General features: G+C 39.2%; 1 long non-coding RNA gene across 1 annotated transcript; it reads left to right on the forward strand.

Annotated features, from left to right (window-relative positions):
- The first annotated feature begins 13,781 nt into the window (after positions 1-13,781).
- On the forward strand, positions 13,782-18,937 carry LOC110741900. Its single transcript, XR_002518906.2, has 3 exons — positions 13,782-14,663; positions 15,588-15,939; positions 17,320-18,937. It is a non-coding gene; the product is annotated as an uncharacterized LOC110741900 (long non-coding RNA).
- The last annotated feature ends 353 nt before the right edge of the window (positions 18,938-19,290 follow it).

Raw genomic sequence — 19,290 nt, forward strand, 5'->3', positions numbered from 1 at the left:
TTTCCTTTTCTTTGAATAAATTCCCAGTAGTGAGATTGTTGAATGACACGGCCATTCTAGTTGTAATTTTTTTGAAGAACCTTCATATTATTCTCCATAGTGCCCACTTTAAAATATACTATTGAGTGTTATTAATTACAATCACAATATCGTGCGTTTATCACCATTATCTATTTCCAAAGTGTCTTACTCAATTGTTGTATCCTTATAACAGTGTATATCACAAGTGTTCTTTTAATCAATATTTATTGAATGAATTTCAGCATTCATACATGAATCAATCCAACAGTCTAGACACTGACTATAAATACAAAGCAATTAAGATTTTCTTTGCTGCTATGCAAACAAGGACAGAGAATAGAGGCTATAAAATTGAAATCAGATGTAGATAGTAGGGGTGGCTACGTCAAAGGAAATAGCTTTAGAAAGAGAAGCTGTGCTAATGAGGAATCATAAGGCATGGTTTTGGTGAAGAAGCCACATGACAGAACTCAATGAGTTCCACAAGTGGCTGACAGAGTCCCTTCCCAATAGGCAGCTGTCAATGGAGGCAGGCCTGATGACCCTTTGCAGGTAGTTTGACTCCTGAGGTGTCCAAGAAGTACTCAAAATATTTTTGACATTTAATAAGCCTTTTTTTTCCTCCTCCTAAGAGGAGGGCAGGCTGGTCCTATTACTATCTTTGGGTGTAGAAAATAAATGGACAGTAATAACTCCTCTTTGTGCTTCATTCATGTGCAATCATCAGGGCAGCAGGCATAGAATGAAGGTCAATGTTGACTGGATGTCACAGTGAGAGGACAGTTCCATAGGTTGAAATGGGAGAAGAGGCAGAATAACAACCAGAAATTGTAGGTCATGTGGAAAAATCAACAAAGGTTGCTTTTATTGTGGTGATATTTTCCAATTATGTTAAGCGCACTGTCTAACTTGCTAACATTCCCCTTGCTTCCCACTGCAGTATAAGGAACTAGTTATCTGACTGTGCGGTCAACCAGGAGACCCGGTGTGGCCCAGCCCAGAGGCTGAGGAAAAACGGCCCACAAACCATTCCTTACAATACATTAGAAAGGGTCAGAAGATACAGTCAGAAGGCCCTTCTCAGCCACCTACTGGTTCTATGACTTTTAGGGGGTTCATATGTTTTTATTCATGCAGATTTATATCACCCTTATAATAATTATTATAAAGCAAGCTTAATACGTTATTGTCTAGTTTTTTCTCCTCCTTTAAATAACTGCTTGGTCCACTCCTGACCTAAACAAACAAATCTAAAAAGAGCTTACAACATCCCCCTCAGTGGGTACGAGCGTGAATATTTTGTATAGGAAATAGATTCACGGTTAACTTTAGCCCACATGAAAGCTCTTCCCACTGTTGAAAGAGAAAAACAGATTTTCACTCAATGTCTTCTCAATTGCTAGGTTCTCTTCTTCATGGGAAAACACCCCACAATTATGGTAGTTGCTGCCAAGAGAATAATGGTAACTAAGAGAAAAGAAACAGTTATTATGGAGTTTGTCCAGAAATCCATCTCTATTATGTAACAGCAAATGATACAAATGATTCCCTCAAACTTGGGTCAGGAGACTTGTTTGGTAAAATGCAGCCAATGCACAGATTCTTTCTCCTTGTGTATTTCCCTACTCCTGTTCCAAACTAATCTGCATACCTGTATACTTAAGAGAACCTGGATCAGGATCCAGAACCCCCCAAAATGTTAATTAATATATTATATATTATATATACACACATATATATAGCTTAAATATATGCACTTATATATTTAAATATATATATATCAGCTTATATATATATAGAGAGAGCTATTATGTATATAAATAGAGAGACAGCCATATATATATGTGTATACATATATTAGCATAAGGTTACTAAAAATATATTTAATCCAAATGTTATTTATAAATTTAAAATCCAGTGTCTATAGGCATTTGAAAATGCCCTATAAACATACACAAAGGCAATTTATAGTTCCTCTAGTACTAAATTGTTTTAATCCCTAAAATGATCCTCAAGAGGAAGACACAGGGACACTCAAAGCAAGATTGGCTTAGGGTCAGGGTTTATGTTAGGTACACATTGGTGGAGAGTTCATGGATCTTCCTTTGAAATTCTACCTTTATCTCCTTTTAAAAAGTCAACTAATTTGTTATTACTCATGAAAACTTTTCTACAGATTATTTTTTTCACAGAAAAATAGAATGGTGGGACCTGAGAAAGAGAAAGAAAAAAGAGAGAGTGGAAAGTTATCAAGAGCAGGAATTTTTGGAAGGCAGAGGATGAGAAAGGTGTGGGCCAGGGCAGGGCAGGTAAGTGGTGACACTAAGGAGGAATTGCCAGCTTGGGTGCACAATAAAGTTTAACGGGAAGGGTTCCCCAAATAAATTTCACTGCAGGGTCTGGTCCAAGACCAGCTCTGGCTCTCATCACCTTTTCTCTAGCATGCTTTCACTCTGCAGCCCTCTGCTCCCAGCCCCCTACACTAGTTTCTCTCTTGAGCTTTATCTGCTCAGTGATGACCTCTGATCCGTTCTGCCAATAATTATCCCAGAGTCTTTCTGTCTCTCTGCAGAGAGAAGGTGTGGGTGGACAAAGCGAAGCAGAGCCCTGACCTCAGACCAGCTGGCTGAGCTGTCTTGGTTTGCATTTGCTATTCCAGCATTTGTGGAGTTTGAAAGCTGCATGCTTGGAGTGCGGAGAGCTGGATTTTGCACCACAGTCTCCCTGTGGGCTCTTGAGTGAGCGCTTTTAGCAGCTAGGGAAGGTGGACGCAGAAAGGGAGGGGAAGAAGAGGAGTTAAGAGTATTTGTGTAGTGTGATCTGAGGGACAGTCAATAGCTCTCTCTCCTCACAATCATAAATGAAAAGTATCGTTCCCAAGAGGCACCATGGTGTTAAAAATGCAACTATTAGAAATAGTCTCAGTTCAGTAAAGCATTGCTCTCTCCCCTTGATTCTTATCTTCCCTTATCAATATAAATATCCTTAGGAAGGATCATAACCGAGTCACTGATACTTTAGTATACATAATCAGAAAACATTCTCCAGTACCAGGAGAATTTAGATGATCACTGTAGCTACTGGGTTGAGATGCTTTTGGGAAGAAATTGATGAAGGAGGATAAGAAGAAAAGCACAGCACAGAAAAGGCAGAAAGGGATGTCAAGACAGTCTTCACTGACTTAGCAGGACCTCCAGGCCCACCCCAAAGCCACACTACAAAGATCTCTTCCTCTCATCTTCAGTGGCACATGTTATGGGGCCATTCAATCTCAGTAAGTGGGTGCATGGATGTCTGTTTAGTAAGTATTCTGTATTCTAATATATACTAACTATGTAGTAAGTATGCTAGAAATCTGTCTTGTTACAAATATGATTTTACCTGCGAACCTGTGGAGGCGTGATCAGAGAAAATAAGAGTTCAGAAAGTACCTTTCATCTCACTCCAGAAACTACTACAAACTACTAATTTTCTTCTCTAGGTATTGAACTGATACATTTTATTTCTCCCAGAAAAGATTAAAATTGTATCCACAGAGGCAACCTCAAAACAGAGTTAATTGTTGTTCTGGAAGCAGGTTGGTACATTTTTTAAGATTGTAGGACAAAGTCAAGTATGAAATTTCTCCTGGTCTATTCCAAGATACAAAATATAAATCAATTTTGGAACAATCCACTTGCCTGCAGCCACAGACAGAAAATAATCTTGCCATAGAAAATGAAGGGAGAAGGTGTGGAGAACTTGGGTGATGCAGCAGAAGAAACAGAAAGCCTGTGAGTATGGGCAGGGGCATTCCAGAGTCACCAGAAGTGGAACGTGCACTTCTCCCTGCTGATTGCTTATTAGTTTCACCCAAGATTCATTCTTGCTCTGACACCTTCAGGAAATTCATAGATCAATCTATTCTTTTTTTAATTTGATGCTGCCATAAAAGCACTGTATGGTACTATGAAGGGACAAACAGCTTCCTCCATAATATCCTTGCAAAAAAGAGAGCTCCAAAGGAATCCTTGAGGGACCCAGGTGACCTAGTCTGTGTTCATTTCTACTCCACATTCAAGTCACATAGCTCTGGTATCCTTATGGATGACTATTTTGTTTAGAAATAAAAAACTGTGCTCTGAAATTTCTTAACTCTGAAAATAGTGACATGGTTGTTTCCCAAAACCTCTTGAGCCTGTAATCCATCAGTTATACTTGCAGGCTTAGACTTACATAATTTGAAGGAGTGTGGGTCTTTCCCAAATATGTTACTGAAATGGAAATCCCACAAGTGAGAATAGATTCCAATTCATCTCTTCTCAAGTCATAATTTAGATTGGGAATGGACACTTTTTCTGTAATGAGCCACACAGTAAATATTTTAGGTTTTGCAGGCCAAATGGTCTCTGTTGCAAGTACTCAACTTTGCCCTTGTACCTTGAAAGCAGTCACAGATAGTGCATAAACAGATGGGTGTGCCTATGTTCTAAAAAGCCTTAACAAAAGCAAGTAATAAGCAGGATTTTCCCAGGCCATTGCTGAGCCCTGCTCCAGATCACTCTTTGCAACACCCACTTTCTTTTATTTTTCTGTGCTACCTATTGCCACTATCTGAGAGTTCTGAAAGTTTCTAAATTTACCTAAATTGTCTATGCATTGGTGTGATTTTCTCAAAATTGCAGTATTAACATGTGTTTTTCAATTTCTTTTATCATATCTTTATAGATTAAAAAATATACAATAAATTCTACCTGGCTACATGCTAATTATTTTTCTGAACACATGAGCATATTTTTATGTAACTGTAATTTGTACATGTATTCTATTTTTCTATTTTGTGATTTATACTCAAAATTCTTTGTAGAGACATTGTTATGTATTGATATATTCTGCTTACTTATTATAAAAGATTTTGCAGTATTTCATTACACTAATAATGCTGACTTCCTAAATATTCTCCTACTGTTAAATATTTGAATTTTTCCATTTTTTTCCCCCATGAGCTAAACAGGGCTATTATAAAAATTCTTAGTATGAGTGACACACAAGAAGGTTAAAATCCAAATGTAAAAGCTAACTAGCTGCAAGCTATACTAATAATTGTGTTTGAAACACGGTAATGTTACATACTCAAAAACATAGCCAGATAATTTTTTAAATTGTAAGTTCATTACATTGTTCTACCGCAACATCACATGATCTGTCAGAAGACTATCCTATACAACTTTTACTGAGATATGGGATTTGATCTTAATTTTTTTAATATTCTGTAGTTCCCTACGAATATTACATATTTCCTCTCAGATTTGATGATGTATCTCAATATTACTATACAAGTCAGCTGTGCTGATGGCTTAAATACTTCAATCTATGTTCAAACACCGTACTTTAGTATCTAAATCGGATAGTTTCATTAACATTGCCAACAGTCTCATAATTAACATCCAGATACTGTCATACTCAAGCTCAATAGTTTCTTTTTCCCAGTGGGAGAGAGTTGAATTTCAAGATTGGTAGCGACTTTTCCTTAGTTCGGAGCTCAGGTATTTCTTGCATTTCCAGAGCCAGCAGTGGATTCTTGCCTTTTAGGCCTATGGGCCATTGACGTATAAAGTAGCAGAGAGGGCTGGGTGGGTACATTTTAAGGAACCATTCTGAGGCTTTTCATTTTTTTGGCAAGAAAGGGCTTGCTCAGATGCCTTTCACCAAATGATCTACTTAAAATGATTGAGGCAACTGGGTACCCTAATATACCAATTCATAACTTTTTTGTTTTTTTTTTTTTTTTTTTTGAGGCGGAGTCTTGCTCGGTAGCCCGGGCTGGAGTGCAGTGGCCGGATCTCAGCTCACTGCAAGCTCCGCCTCCCGGGTTTACGCCATTCTTCTGCCTCAGCCTCCCAAGTAGCTGGGACTACAGGCGCCCGCCACCTCGCCCGGCTAGTTTTTTGTATTTTTAGTAGAGACGGGGTTTCACGGTGTTAGCCAGGATGGTCTCGATCTCCTGACCTCGTGATCCGCCCGTCTCGGCCTCCCAAAGTGCTGGGATTACAAGCTTGAGCCACCGCGCCCGGCCCCAATTCATAACTTTTTAAAAATCTATTTGCATCTTCAGATCTTCAGGTGCCTAAGCCAGCAAGAGGGATACCTTTATAGAGAAAGGACATGTTGTCTAGATCTCTGCTTCTCAATTATCACTGATAAAGAACCTTTTTTTTTTTTAATTTTCAAAATGTCACCCACCACTACTTTCATAAAATACAATAAAAATAATTATCAAAAAAAAATCAGACATGCAAGATACCAGCCCTGAATCTCACATTTATAACTAGAGATCATTTTAAATTTTTTTATAATTAATATAAATACATTTATTATATATTTATTACATACTTCTGTTGGATGTTATATTACATTGGCATTAAATGAATATAATCAGAACAAACAGCATAGGTAAAAATATTAAGACTGTCACTTTTTAATTGAAACGGTCATGTTTTTCATTTTTTATTGAAAGCTTGTGTATGCATAAATAATATAGATTTTACCTAGCCCATGGTGAACAGGTCTGAGGCCTACACTTTTAGTACCACCAGTGTGGAAGGCCTGACCAAAGCTTTAGCTCCAAAAATACCTGGTCTTTTCTCAGTCTCTTACTATCTGTGTGATTTTGTGACAATTGGCTTGTTTTTTTGTTTTTTTTTGTTTGTTTGTTTGTTTTTTGAGACAGAGTCTTGCTCTCTCAATGCAGTGGCGTGATCTTGGCTCACTGCAAGCTCTGCCTCCCAGGTTCATGCCATTCTCCTGCCTCAGCCTCCTGACTAGCTGGGACTACAGGCGCCTGCCACCATGCCCAGCTAATTTTAATATTTTTAGTAGAGACGGGGTTTCACCGTGTTAGCCAGGATGGTCTCGATCTCCTGATCCTGTGATCCGCCGGCCTTGGCCTCTCAGAGTGCTGGGATTACAGGCGTGAACCACTGCACCCGGCCCTTTTTTTTTTTTTTTTTTTTTTTAATATATACTTTAAGTTCTGGGATACATGTGCAGAATGTGCAGGTTTGTTACAAGGGTATACACTTGCCATGGTGGTTTGCCGCACCCATCAACCTGTCATCTACGTTAGGTATTTCTCCTAATGCTATCCCTCCCCCAGTTCCCTACCCCCCAACAGGCTCCAGTGTGTGATGCCCCCACCCCCATGTCCATGTGTTCTCATTGTTCAATCCCACTTATAAGTAAGAACATGCAGTGTTTGGTTTTCTGTTCTTGTGTTAGTTTGCTGAGAATGATGGTTTCCAGTGTCATCCATGTCCCTGCAAAGGACATGAACTCATCCTTTTTTATGGCTGCATAGTATTCCATGGTGTATGTGTGCCACCTTTTCTTTATCCAGTCTGTCATTGATGGGCATTTGGGTTGGTTTCAAGTCTTTGCTATTGTGAACAGTGCTGCAATAAACATACATGTGCATATGTCTTTATAGTAGAATGATTTATAATCCTTTGGGTATGACGTAAACTAAAAGTAATGGATTGCTGGGTCAAATGGTATTCCTAGTTTTAGATCCTTGAGGAATCACCACACTGTTTTCCACAATGATTGAACAGAAGCACAGACTGTAAGGCAAAAATTGTTGATCTGACTACATAAACATTAAAGATTTTTGTTCAATACAGGCACAATCAACAGTGTTAACAGATGTGTACCATACTAGGAAAAAATATTTACAAAGTTTAAAATAAATGAGATTAATACTTAGATTATAAAGGAAATTCCTACCAACAATTAGAGAAAAAAATAGGAAAATGATTGAAGGATATGAATAAGAAATGCACAAAAGGAGAAACTTGAAGGACTACAGTTAGATCAAGAGATTCTCAACCTCACCAGTAATAAGAGACATAAAAATTAAAGCAATAATAATACACCATTTAATACTCATTCAACTGGCAAAAGTTAAAAAGTTAGAGGAATTCAAGTTTTCAACAAGTTGGGGGAAACAGGAACCTACATACATGGCTGGTAGGAGTGGGAACTGGCACAATCTTTCCGAAAAGTATTCTGGCAGCTTTTAGTAATTAGTTTCTGTGTACCCTACAATATAGCAGTCTCTCTCCTGGGAATGTGCCTGAGAGATTTTCACACAGGCCTGTAAGACACCACGTAGAAAAATGAACACAGCAGCATTATTTGTAACAGTAAGAGTTGTCCATCAGCAGATGAAATAGAATTCAGCTGTCAGATGCGATAAACTAGTGAATATACATCAGAACATAACATTGAATAAAGAGATAAGAAATATAATGAGACACTATGTATGACATAAACTAAAAGCATATACATGGCCAGCTGTGGTGGCTCATGTCTGTAATCCCAGCACTTTGGAGGCCGAAACGGGCAGATCACAATGTCAGGAGTTCAAGACCAGCCTGGCCAATATGGTGAAACCTTGTCTCTACTAAAAATACAAAAATTAGCTGGGCGTGGTGGTAGGTACCTGCAGCCCCAGCTACTTAGAAGGCTGAGGCAGGAGAATCACTTGAATCCGGGAGTTGGAGGTTGCAGTGAGCCGAAATCACACAACTGCACTCCAGCCTGGGTGACAGAGCAAGACTCCGTCTCAAAAAAAAAAAAAAAAAAAAAAAAAAAAAAACAACAAAAAACACAGGAAAAATACATATGTATCAAGAGTATAAAGAGACATACATTAAACATGTTAGAGGGAATGTATACTAAGTGGTAAGGAATGGGAATGGGAAATGAGAGATGAAGGGGAAAACTAAAATAAACTAAGAAAGGGGCTTTATGGGATCAAACGTAAGAGTGTGCCAGGAATTGAAATAAGAGTATGAGTAAACTGAATCTCTGATTCTAAAATCCAAAAAGTTAAAAAAACAAAAAGGCACACATAATATGGAACAGGGTGCTATAAGAAGCCTCACTTGGTCTCTGTAGAAGTTTCTTCTAAGCACATGGGAACACATGAGCCTCACAGGATATAAAGTGCAAATCAAGACCCTGTTCTTAAATTCATGAACTATGATTCTCTTTAGACTGTTCTCCTTCAATCTCTTGAAGCTCTTTTCAATTCTACAACAGTAGTGATAATTAGCCAAGTGGGGAGAGGAGGGCATAATTCCTCTTTCCTGAGAAGCTGGTGACAAAGATTCCCCCAGCAGAGGTATTTTAGAAACGCTGATTGTGTTCTTGTATTTTCCATGTTTCCCTCTATGTGCTGGCAGTAGCAAATGTCTTTATCGTGGCTGTCGTCCAGAGAATTCGAAGCCAGAGCTCTGCTCTGGGCATACATCCAGAAGAGTGATTTGGATTCCATGGCTGAAGAGCCCCAAAGTTTAAGGAGGGCCCAGAGGCTATGCTGACTGCCTCTTTAAGCCTTTACAAGTTGAAGAGAGAGAAAGGCTGAAAGCCCTTGATCTTTCTCAAGGTTGTGTGTGGCCTTACTTTGATTTTTGTTCTGGGACAGGATGCCTAGATGTTTAGAAGTGTTTTTAAAGGGCAAGAGGTCAAGTATCACCCTCTTGAGGGGCCAGAGTAGAGTGGTGAGACTATATATCTGTGTTTTAGATCTTGCCCTACCTCCAAATTGGATATGAAGATTAATTGGGTAGAATTTTCTCCACCCATTGCATTCCTTACCATTTAGTGTGCACTCACTCTGAGATGATGGCTAGGATTTCATGAGCGCTGTGTTTATGAAATGACTGAAATGTGTTCATCTTTTTAGCATGGAAGAAACACCACTCATTGACAAAGAAGTAGTTACTCATGAAGAGTGATAAAAAGCATCTGAAATTCCTTCCAATCTCACATCAAATGTCTTCCAATACACTGGAAGTCCCATTATTTTTATTGATAGTAAAAATTTTCGTGTTAAGTATTTATAGTTATTAATTATTTAGAAACAAAATCTTATAATTTTAACCAAATTGCTAAGAAGTTATTATTTGCATTTTATAAGTAAAGAATGGTCTTAGAGAGAGAGGTTACCTGCCTTGACCAAGACGACACAGCCGGGATATAGTAGAGCCAGGATGAAAGCCAGGTCTACATAGATGCATGTGTACAGCTTTATAGCTTATTAGTGTTGCTATTAAAAGCTTTCGCTAAGATAATACATTTATTTTATCCAGCAACTTGGAAACTAAGGCATTCTCAAAACTTCTGTATTATTATTTTTTAATTTTTTAATTTTTTGTGGGTACATAGTAGGCATATATATTTACGGGGCACATGAGGTACTTTGATGCAGGCATGCAATGTGTAATAATCACATTATGGAAAATTGGGTATCCATTCCCTCAATATTATTGATTGGTTCCAACTAGGCAGATACAACTTCAAAACCAGATCCTTGAAAGAATGAAGCACAGAAAAATTTAAAGGCTTTCAAGCTTAGGATTACTCATCACCTAGAGAGCAAAATAGTGCCCTGCAAATAGGAGAGACCCCATCAATACAAATTCTCATCCCCTCCTGCCTAGCACGAGGTGCACAGTAGAATGTGAGGGGCAGAAGACTGGATACCAAACACCTTGGAATCTAGGAAAGGGGACACAAAAACCGAAGGCACTCTGAAAAGGTGATAAGAGATCTTCCATGGCAAACAGAACCTGTTTTTCCATTCTTCTTGAAGGTCAGGCCTTACTCTGTTGACACAAGGGTTGTTTTCTGTGTCATTTTCTAGCTAAGGCTGATGGTACCTAAGGGTACCTAAGGTACAGATTTTGATTCTTTCTCATCACTTCAAAGTCTACATAAAGATTCTGCTGAGAAGGAGCCCATAATTTTTCATTGTTATGGCTTAAACATACTGACTTTCATTTGATAGGCAAAGTGCCCTGTGATAACAGGTAACAATAATTATAGTTGCAGTAATAGCAACCATTAAGTAAATGTTTAGTATGTGTCAAATGCTGTGAAAAGTGCTTTATATACATACATCCTCTCACATGATCCTCTCAACAGCCCTCAAAAGTTGAAATCATTACTTCTACTTTACCTAACTAAAAGCAAAGGCCGGGTGCAGTGGCTCATGCCTGTAATCCTAGCAGATTGGGAGGCCAAGTTGGGTGGATTGATCGAGCCCAAGAGTTCAAGACCAGCCAACAAGGTGAAACTGTCTCTACAAAAAAATATAAAAATTAGCCAGGCTTGGTGGCACATGCCTGTAGTCCCAGCTTCTCAAGAGACTGAAGTGGTAGTATTGCCTGAGCCCAGGAGACGGAGGTTGCAGTGAGCCAAGATCATGCCACTGCCCTCCCGCCTGAGTGACAGAGTGAGAACCTGTCTCAAAAAACAAACCCAAAAAAACCCCCAAAACAGTCAAGTAATTTCCCCTTGACCATCTAGCTAATGCCTGGTGGAACTAGAGCCAATTTATTTCAGACTCCAAATACCATATTCTTGACCCTTATATTTTAACTTTGTTACTAATACCCTGATCATCTATGACCTAGGGAAACTGAGACACAAGGTGTTGATTCATTAAGGTAACAGTTTGGAGTAGACGGGGTGGACTTGCAATTTATAAACATAAATTTTGCTTCTTAATTGTCCATTCATTCATGTAACTAATATTTATGATAAGGAATAATTAATGCTGCATTCTTTTTATTAGTAACAATATCTGCAGTAAAGTATAACTGAACATCATAAATGTGTTAATAATACATAACAAAATAAATATTAAATGCAATCATCAGTGATATTTCCTACACAACTTACTGCTTTCCTTTAAAAAGCCTTCTTCAGCTTCCTCTAAACCAACATTTTTTAATCTGAGGCCCCACGGGATTCATAGATAAAATTTGAGGTAGGGAAGGGGTGATGTACATGGAGTTGGTTTGGAAAAAACTGACATTTTTATTTCACTAGCATCTAATTGAAATTTGATGTTTTTCAATTACAAATATTGGCAACAAACGGCTGTAAAGTTGTAATATCTCTAACTTTATCACTGTGCATATTTTAAAGTATGATTTTGCAGCTGTTACAGATACCTTGAAATATCATTTATGTTCATCTCTATTTGGAAACTAATTGTTATTAGCTATACTGCTGCATATATTTATCTAACACTTTAATAAAGACATATATATTCCTATAGCACAAATATTTTAATATTTGATAGCTGCATTTCAATGTAATTTGTCTCTTTTGCAGCCTTATGCCATTTATGTATTTGACAACACTATTGAGGAAAGTCCATGGACTTTACCATAAAAAAGTTTGAGAACTCCTGTTCTAAGTCATGTAATTGGGGTAAACTTTCTTATAAACGAGAGTTGGAGTGCAGAGAGGGTAACTGTGCCTGATCTTTGCAGAGCAAGAAGGTCCTAAGCCTGAGACCATTCCTGAGAAACTCCTTCCCATACACCTTGCTCGGACCAATGCATGTGCAGTTAAGTTTCTCTCTTTGGCTAGCTTATGTCTTCATGATTCCAAGAAGAAGCATGTCCTCATGGACAGAAAACTCAGCAATTGGTGTCTGTCCAAATATTGACTGAGACTCAGGGCCCTGCAGTGTTGACTGGTCATTCAGGAGCTTCACACTGACACCTGGGTGCCTGCCGGGCTTTCTTGTGTGATCCCAGGCAAGTTCTTTAAGACTCTGAGTCTTGAACTCATCTTATTATAGTTGGGATAATAAGCCTTGATGTTTATAAAGTGCTCTACAATTTTCAAACTACTACATTACCTCCTCAGTTCTCACAATACAACTTTAGAACTGGATAAGCATTGTCACTCTTATATTATATGTGAGGAAGCAGGCTCTGAGAGATCACAAAACATGCCTAGGATTCTATATGACTTCAGGGCGAAGTTGGGAGTAGAACCCAGATCTTCATACTCTTAGAAAAATACCCTTTCTCAACATGGGCAACTTTACACAGCTTACCAACAGAAATGTCCTTTGGGCATCTCTCTACCTGCTGTTTTCCTTCTTAAAAACTCAGTTCCTGCAATGACCCTTCATGTCACCCCACCAAAATCCCTTTTTACACCACACTTGTGTAGTACCCAACAATGTGCCTTTTGATATTGGGTGGATTCCTGCCTTAAGTTTTGACAGGCTTGTGTGCTGTTACTCAGTGTGAATTTTGGGCCTACCACAGTAGCTGGCTGACCTCGGACAAGTCACTTAAGCAGCCTGGGCCTTTATTTTCTCCTCTATAAATTCACAGGCTTGTTGTGATAATTGAATAAGAGGATCATGAAGATGGTTTTATAGAACTGTAAAATCCTTTATAAAATGTCACTTGATGCTATCAACAACCAAAATAAAGATAGGTTGGGAGGTGGTAAGGTGCAATGAGTGATTCAGAAAAAGAACCTGAGAGCATGGGAACTGTTCAAGTCCTGGCACTTTTTACTTGCATAACCCTGGAAAAACTGCTCTCTCTTCCTGAACCACAGTTCTCAGTTTTGACACAATTTTTTTAGTTTACCTATTAAAGATTTTGTGAAGATAAATGAGACAAAGTATCGAAGCTCTTACTACAATGTCTAACACTGAATAGCTTGTATTGTTGTTGCTGTTATTATTATTTTTTCTGAAGATGAAGAATTTTTTTTTTTTTTTTGAGACAGAGTCTCACTGTTGCCCAGGCTAGAGTACAGTGGTGCAACCTCCTGGGTTCAAGCGATTCTCGTGCTTTTGCCTCCCGAGTAGCTGGGATTACAGGCATTCACTGTCACACCCAGCTAATTTTGTTGTTTTTTTGTTTCAGTAGAGACGGGTTTTCACCAGGTTGACCAGGCTGGTCTCGAACTCCTGACCTCAAGTGATCCACCTACCTCGGACTCCCAAAGTGCTAGTACTACAGGCATGAGCCACCGCGCCCAGCCAAAAGAAGAGTCTTTTCTTACACATCTTATTGCCCACAATGTCAGCACAGTATTTTGCAAATAACAGGTGCCCAAATAGAATTTTTGAACGAACCACTGATTTTTAAAAAAATTCTATGAGGTAATAGAGATGGAAAACACTGTAAATTTTAAAAATTTCTATCCAAATATCATGCCTTGACATTTTTTCTCAAGTCAGAGACACCGTGTTATAGAACAGAGTTAGTTAGAATACAAACCAATTCTTGAGACTCATCCCGGCTGTCTCCTGCACTTCTAAAGATTGAAAGATATTTTAATCTTCCATCCTAAAGATGAAAGGATATGCTATCTATATTGCACTGCTTGGTTCTTCTATGTGACACTGCTTGCCCATCTAATGGGGGTGGCTGCTTTTCAAGCACATGCAGTTTTTCAAGGGTCCATCACTCTCATCAGATGATGAGCTCCATAGGAACCGAGTCCGTATTTACAGCTCTTTGCGTTCTCAGGAGTCAGCATAATGGAGGCCAAAGGGAAGGCCCTCACTGAATGTTTACTGCTGACCATGATGGTTTTACCCATTCCATAGCCCAGATTCCAGGCAGAGGCAGCTGCTAAGGCTTTGAATATATGACCCATTTTCCTTTATTCTTTTAGAGTTCTTTTGAGAAAAGAAGCACTTAAGAGAACTAAGGCACGGATTGAGGATGCTGTGATTTTTACTACAGCTGTTAATTATTAGCTGATGAATGAAAAAAGGAAGTATTAAATGCACAGCTGGTCAAGATCACTCCATCAGATAGAAAGAGGTTAGCCATACACCGCTAGCTTGTTGCTTCTAGGATCTCATGATGCTTGATATTAAACAATTAAGAATGAAAAGACATCTATCTGAATTACGATACGTCTGGAGATAGAAATCTCACTTTTGTGTAGCACTTTTACTGTAAAAATCGCTTTTATTTCCACCTTATTATTTTGTCTCACAATAGCCTTGTAGAGTAGGTGGTATTGTCCCCAGTTTTACAGATGAAGAATCTGGAGTGTAGTGAATTAGATCTAAACCACTCCTTAAGGCTAGGCAGCCAGTATATTTATTATCTATTGCTGTGTAACAAATTACCCCAAACTTTAGCAGCTTAAACCAACAAATATTAGTTATCACACAGTTTCTGTCATCCAAGAATCTGGGCACTGCTCAGCCGGGTGCCTCTGGCTCAAGGTCTCTCATGAGGTTACAATGATGCTGTTGCCGCAGGCTCAACTGGGGTAGGATCGGCTCCCAAGCTCACTTGTGATCATTGGCAGAATCAGTTCCTTGCAGGCTGTCAGACTAAGGGCTGCAGTTCCTCACCAGCTGTTGGCCAGTTCCTTGCCATGGGGGGTCTCTCCGTAGGGCAGCTCACAACATGGCAGCTGGCTTCCCTCAGAGTGAGCAAGTGAGAAAGCAAGAGAGACCACCCAACATAGCCACAGTCATTTTACAACCCAATCTTGAAAGTGACATCCCAGTATGTCTGCTGTGTTCTGTTCATTAGCCTCACTCGAGGAAAGGGGGTTACAGAAGGGAATGAATAGCAGGACACAGGGTCACTGGGGGCCATCATAGCGGCTGCCTCCATAGCTCAATTCAGTAAAGAATGATTCAGACTCAGGCTAGTGTTCTTTCTGATACACCATGCTGCTTCAGCCAAGGCCCATTAATTCTTTAACTTGCCTAATATTTATTGCAGAAACTATTCTTGACACAAGGATGCAAAAATAAAATGTGTGACCTGAAGAAACTCACAATGCATGAGTGAGGAATGGACAATTCCAGTACCCACTGGGGTCAAGGCCATGCCAGAAAAAAGCAGGTGGCATTGTGGGAAGTTCACGGTGAGACACACTCCCCAGTCTCAAGAAGCCTCCTGGATGGAGGAGCTGACATCTGAGACAAGTGTTGACAGACTTACGGACTGGCAGGATTGGGTGAGGAGAAGTGGAAAAGGCCTCTCCAGCACCTATGAAAGACTAAGTTTGAGAAAACATCACCCATTCGACAAAGTGCAAATTATTTAGTACAACAGCCAAGAGATAAGCAGAGTAAGCAGCTGCTGTTCGGGCTGGAAAATTGAGCTGTGTGCAGTTATCAGCCTCCATCACATTGCATCACCTGGAGAGCTTCTAAAAATACCTATACCTTAAATTAATGAAATGAAAATCTCTGGCGGTCGGGCCTGGGCATTGGCATATTTTTAATCACTCTAGGTGACTCCAAGGTGTTGTCAGAGTGACAACTGTTGGAGTCAATTATAAAAGGGCCTTGTAGACTGTGCTGAAATGTTTACATTTACAAAAAATCAAGGAGGCTTAAAGTAGAGAAGTGATTTGATGAAATTTGTAGTTTAGAAATATCATTCTACTCATACAGTCTAGAAGATGGAATATAAAAGCAGAAACTACAAAGCAAGATTCAGGCAAAGAGGTTATTGTAATAATCCAGATGAGAGATAAAAATTAGCAATGATAAATTAAAGCAGTATCAGTGAAGATTCAGGGGTCAGGACAGATGAATATTATTTGAGAATATTAAGGCAACAAGTTGATTGCATGCAGGGTGTAAGGGAGACGGAGGAACAACTGGTGACTGGAGGTTTCTGGTTTGACACAATGGGGAGATGTGATAATATTTCCCAATAAATGGAATGCAGGAAGAGCAGTGGGAATGAGTGAGGAAATGATACAAATATGAGTTGAGTTGGACAGGACTCCTATGTGGGCATGTCCAATAGGCCACTGGAATGATGGCTAGAAGCTGAAACGATAGGTGTGAGCTGGAGATAATTATTTAAGAGTCACAAAGCCCAGGGAGTAGCTGAGTTCAACAAGAGACAAGAAAGCGAAGGATGGACCCCTAACAGATAATCGTATTCAAGGGGCAGGCAGAGAAAGGGAAGCTGTCCTCCAAGACAGAGAAACAGCAACCTAAGATTTGAGAAGAAAAGCAGAAGGCAATGGTATCTAATGGAAAAGGGGAGAAACTTTCATAAAAAAGAGGTGATCAGGAGATCCCAAAGCTACAGAAAAGTAAACAATAATGGAGAGTTATGGACAATCCCTTTTTTGAATAGCAGTTAGGTATCAAGCACTTCACAACTCTTTCAATGAGGAATTTGGGGGCAATAACTACAAGAAAAATTCTGATTTTAATCATAAGAACTTCTATTGTTTCATCTATCAAGAAGTGTATGGAGAGAAGACTCCCGTGATAGTACACTAGGGCTGATTAGGATTTACTCCTGAGCTGGGCTAGCGTTACCATCCGGGAGAGTATCCAGCCGCCTATAAAAATTTTAAGTTTTTCTTAACCAGTAGAAAGGATGAAATGGATGTTGGATGGGTAAAAAATAGTGTCTGCTACAAATGTTTTTCTTCAGGTATATCCTTGCAACAAGGTAGAGATTATTACCTCCTTTTTTACAGATGAGAAAACCAGGGGAAGCAGCAGTAAGAACCTGTTCAAGAAGGCACATCTCAGATGTGGAAGAACCATGATTCAACTCGAGTCTGTCTGCTTCCCAAGACTGTGGTATTTAAACAGCTTATAACGAAAATTCCTTCTATAGCTCCCCATAAAAGGGCACACAGTTCTTTCTTAATGTATTATTTCAGGCATTCATTCACCACTCATGTATTTGTGAAGGTGTTCTCACTAAATAAACTACTGGGACCTTACTTGACTGTGACTTCATCAGTTTATGACTAATTACCTCTCCAACTTGTCAAGATTATTCAGAATTCTAATTTTACTCTGTAAGGTGTTAGTCATTTCTTATAATGCAGGATTAACCAGAGAGAGACACTCTTTCAGCAACATGTTTCAAACTGTGACTGCAGATACCTGTGAGCTGGTGAGCTGGGTGGCCAGGACTACTTCCTGAGCATGATTCATGGTGCATCCACCTCACAGTACAATGGCCTCTGGGACTGTATTTTCCTAGCTTGCTAGCAAGTTTGCTGCAGTATAGTCATATGTCCTATTGATGATAAGATAGGCAATATTTATTATTTATTTTATCTATAGAGCAGCCCATCAATCTGCCACAAAAGAATATTAAATTGGTTTACATAAAGTGGTTTTGAAACTGGTTTATCCCAAACATCTGTGATCATCCGCGTTAGCAAATTCATCATTTGACTTTCTCTAGGGTCTTTCCAGGAAACCAGGACACAGTGACTGATCAACCATGTCCAAGAAATCTTTCTTTACTTTCTCTTGTTTCCCTATATCTTCTTTCTTTCCCTGACACACCTTGCCTTTTATTCATTCCCCTGAATCTCTTTTCTGTAAGTAGTTTAGCTAATTTAGCCCTGGAGCCATGCTCAGTGATGAAATAGGCACAGGCTTAGAGAATACTCAATTATTGATTGATTATTAACCTTCCAGCTTCTGCAGCCAACATCACCCATCCACATTCCATAAGGGAATAAAGAGCAAATAAACGAATGGGCACCAAATCTAGTGCATTTTTAAGGTAGTATAATTTGTTTTAGGTTCCCAAGGTCCACACTGACCAGTGATGTGCTACTTCCTGCTCAATAACTGTCAGTCCTCCAGTCCATGAAGGACAACTACGGTATATACCCAATACCAACATACAATGAGAAGACGTTGACATCAGGAGAGTTAATAATCATAATAGCTACATTGATTGAGTGCTTACCATGTGCTGGTCACTGTGCTCAGCACTTTAACACTATATCTCTTTTAATCTTTGACTTTGCAAAGTAGCTGCTCTAAATAGCCTCTCTCACAACAGAAGAAACTGAGGCTTCGAGAAGTTAAGCAACTTGTCCAAGGTTATGCAGTCAGGTAATAACAACCTGATATTCCAGTCCAAGTTTTTGGTTTTCTCTTGTTGTTTTTAGCTGCAGAGATGGAAATTCTCAACCATTCTGATATGGTTTGGCTGTGTCCCCACCCAGATCTCATCTTGAATTGTAGCTCCCGTAATTCTCACATGTTGTGAGAGGAACCTGGCGGGAGGTAGCTGAATCATGAGGGCGGTGTTTCCCGTGCTGTTCTCGTGATAGTGAATAAGTCTCATGAGATCTGATGGTTTTATAAAGGGGAGTTTCCCTGCACACACTCTCTTGCCTGCCACCCTTTACTCTTCCTTCGTTTTCCACCATGATTGTGAGGCCTCCCCAGCGATGTGGAATTGTGAGTCAATTAAACCTCTTTCCTTTATAAATTACCCAGTCCTGGGTATGTCTTTATTAGCAGCATGAGAACAGACTAATACACATTCCGTCTTCCAAACGCTTAGATAAGCAAAAGCAGTCTCCTCTTGATTTATTCATTTAAATCACACACAAATTTCTAAATCTCGCTGCTTTATGCTCAGAACTTGAGTTTTAAAGAATAACATTTTACCTATTCTTTAGAGTAAG

Source organism: Papio anubis, chromosome 1, assembly GCF_008728515.1.
Source record: "Papio anubis isolate 15944 chromosome 1, Panubis1.0, whole genome shotgun sequence".
In the NCBI taxonomy this organism is placed as follows: Eukaryota; Metazoa; Chordata; class Mammalia; order Primates; family Cercopithecidae; genus Papio; species Papio anubis.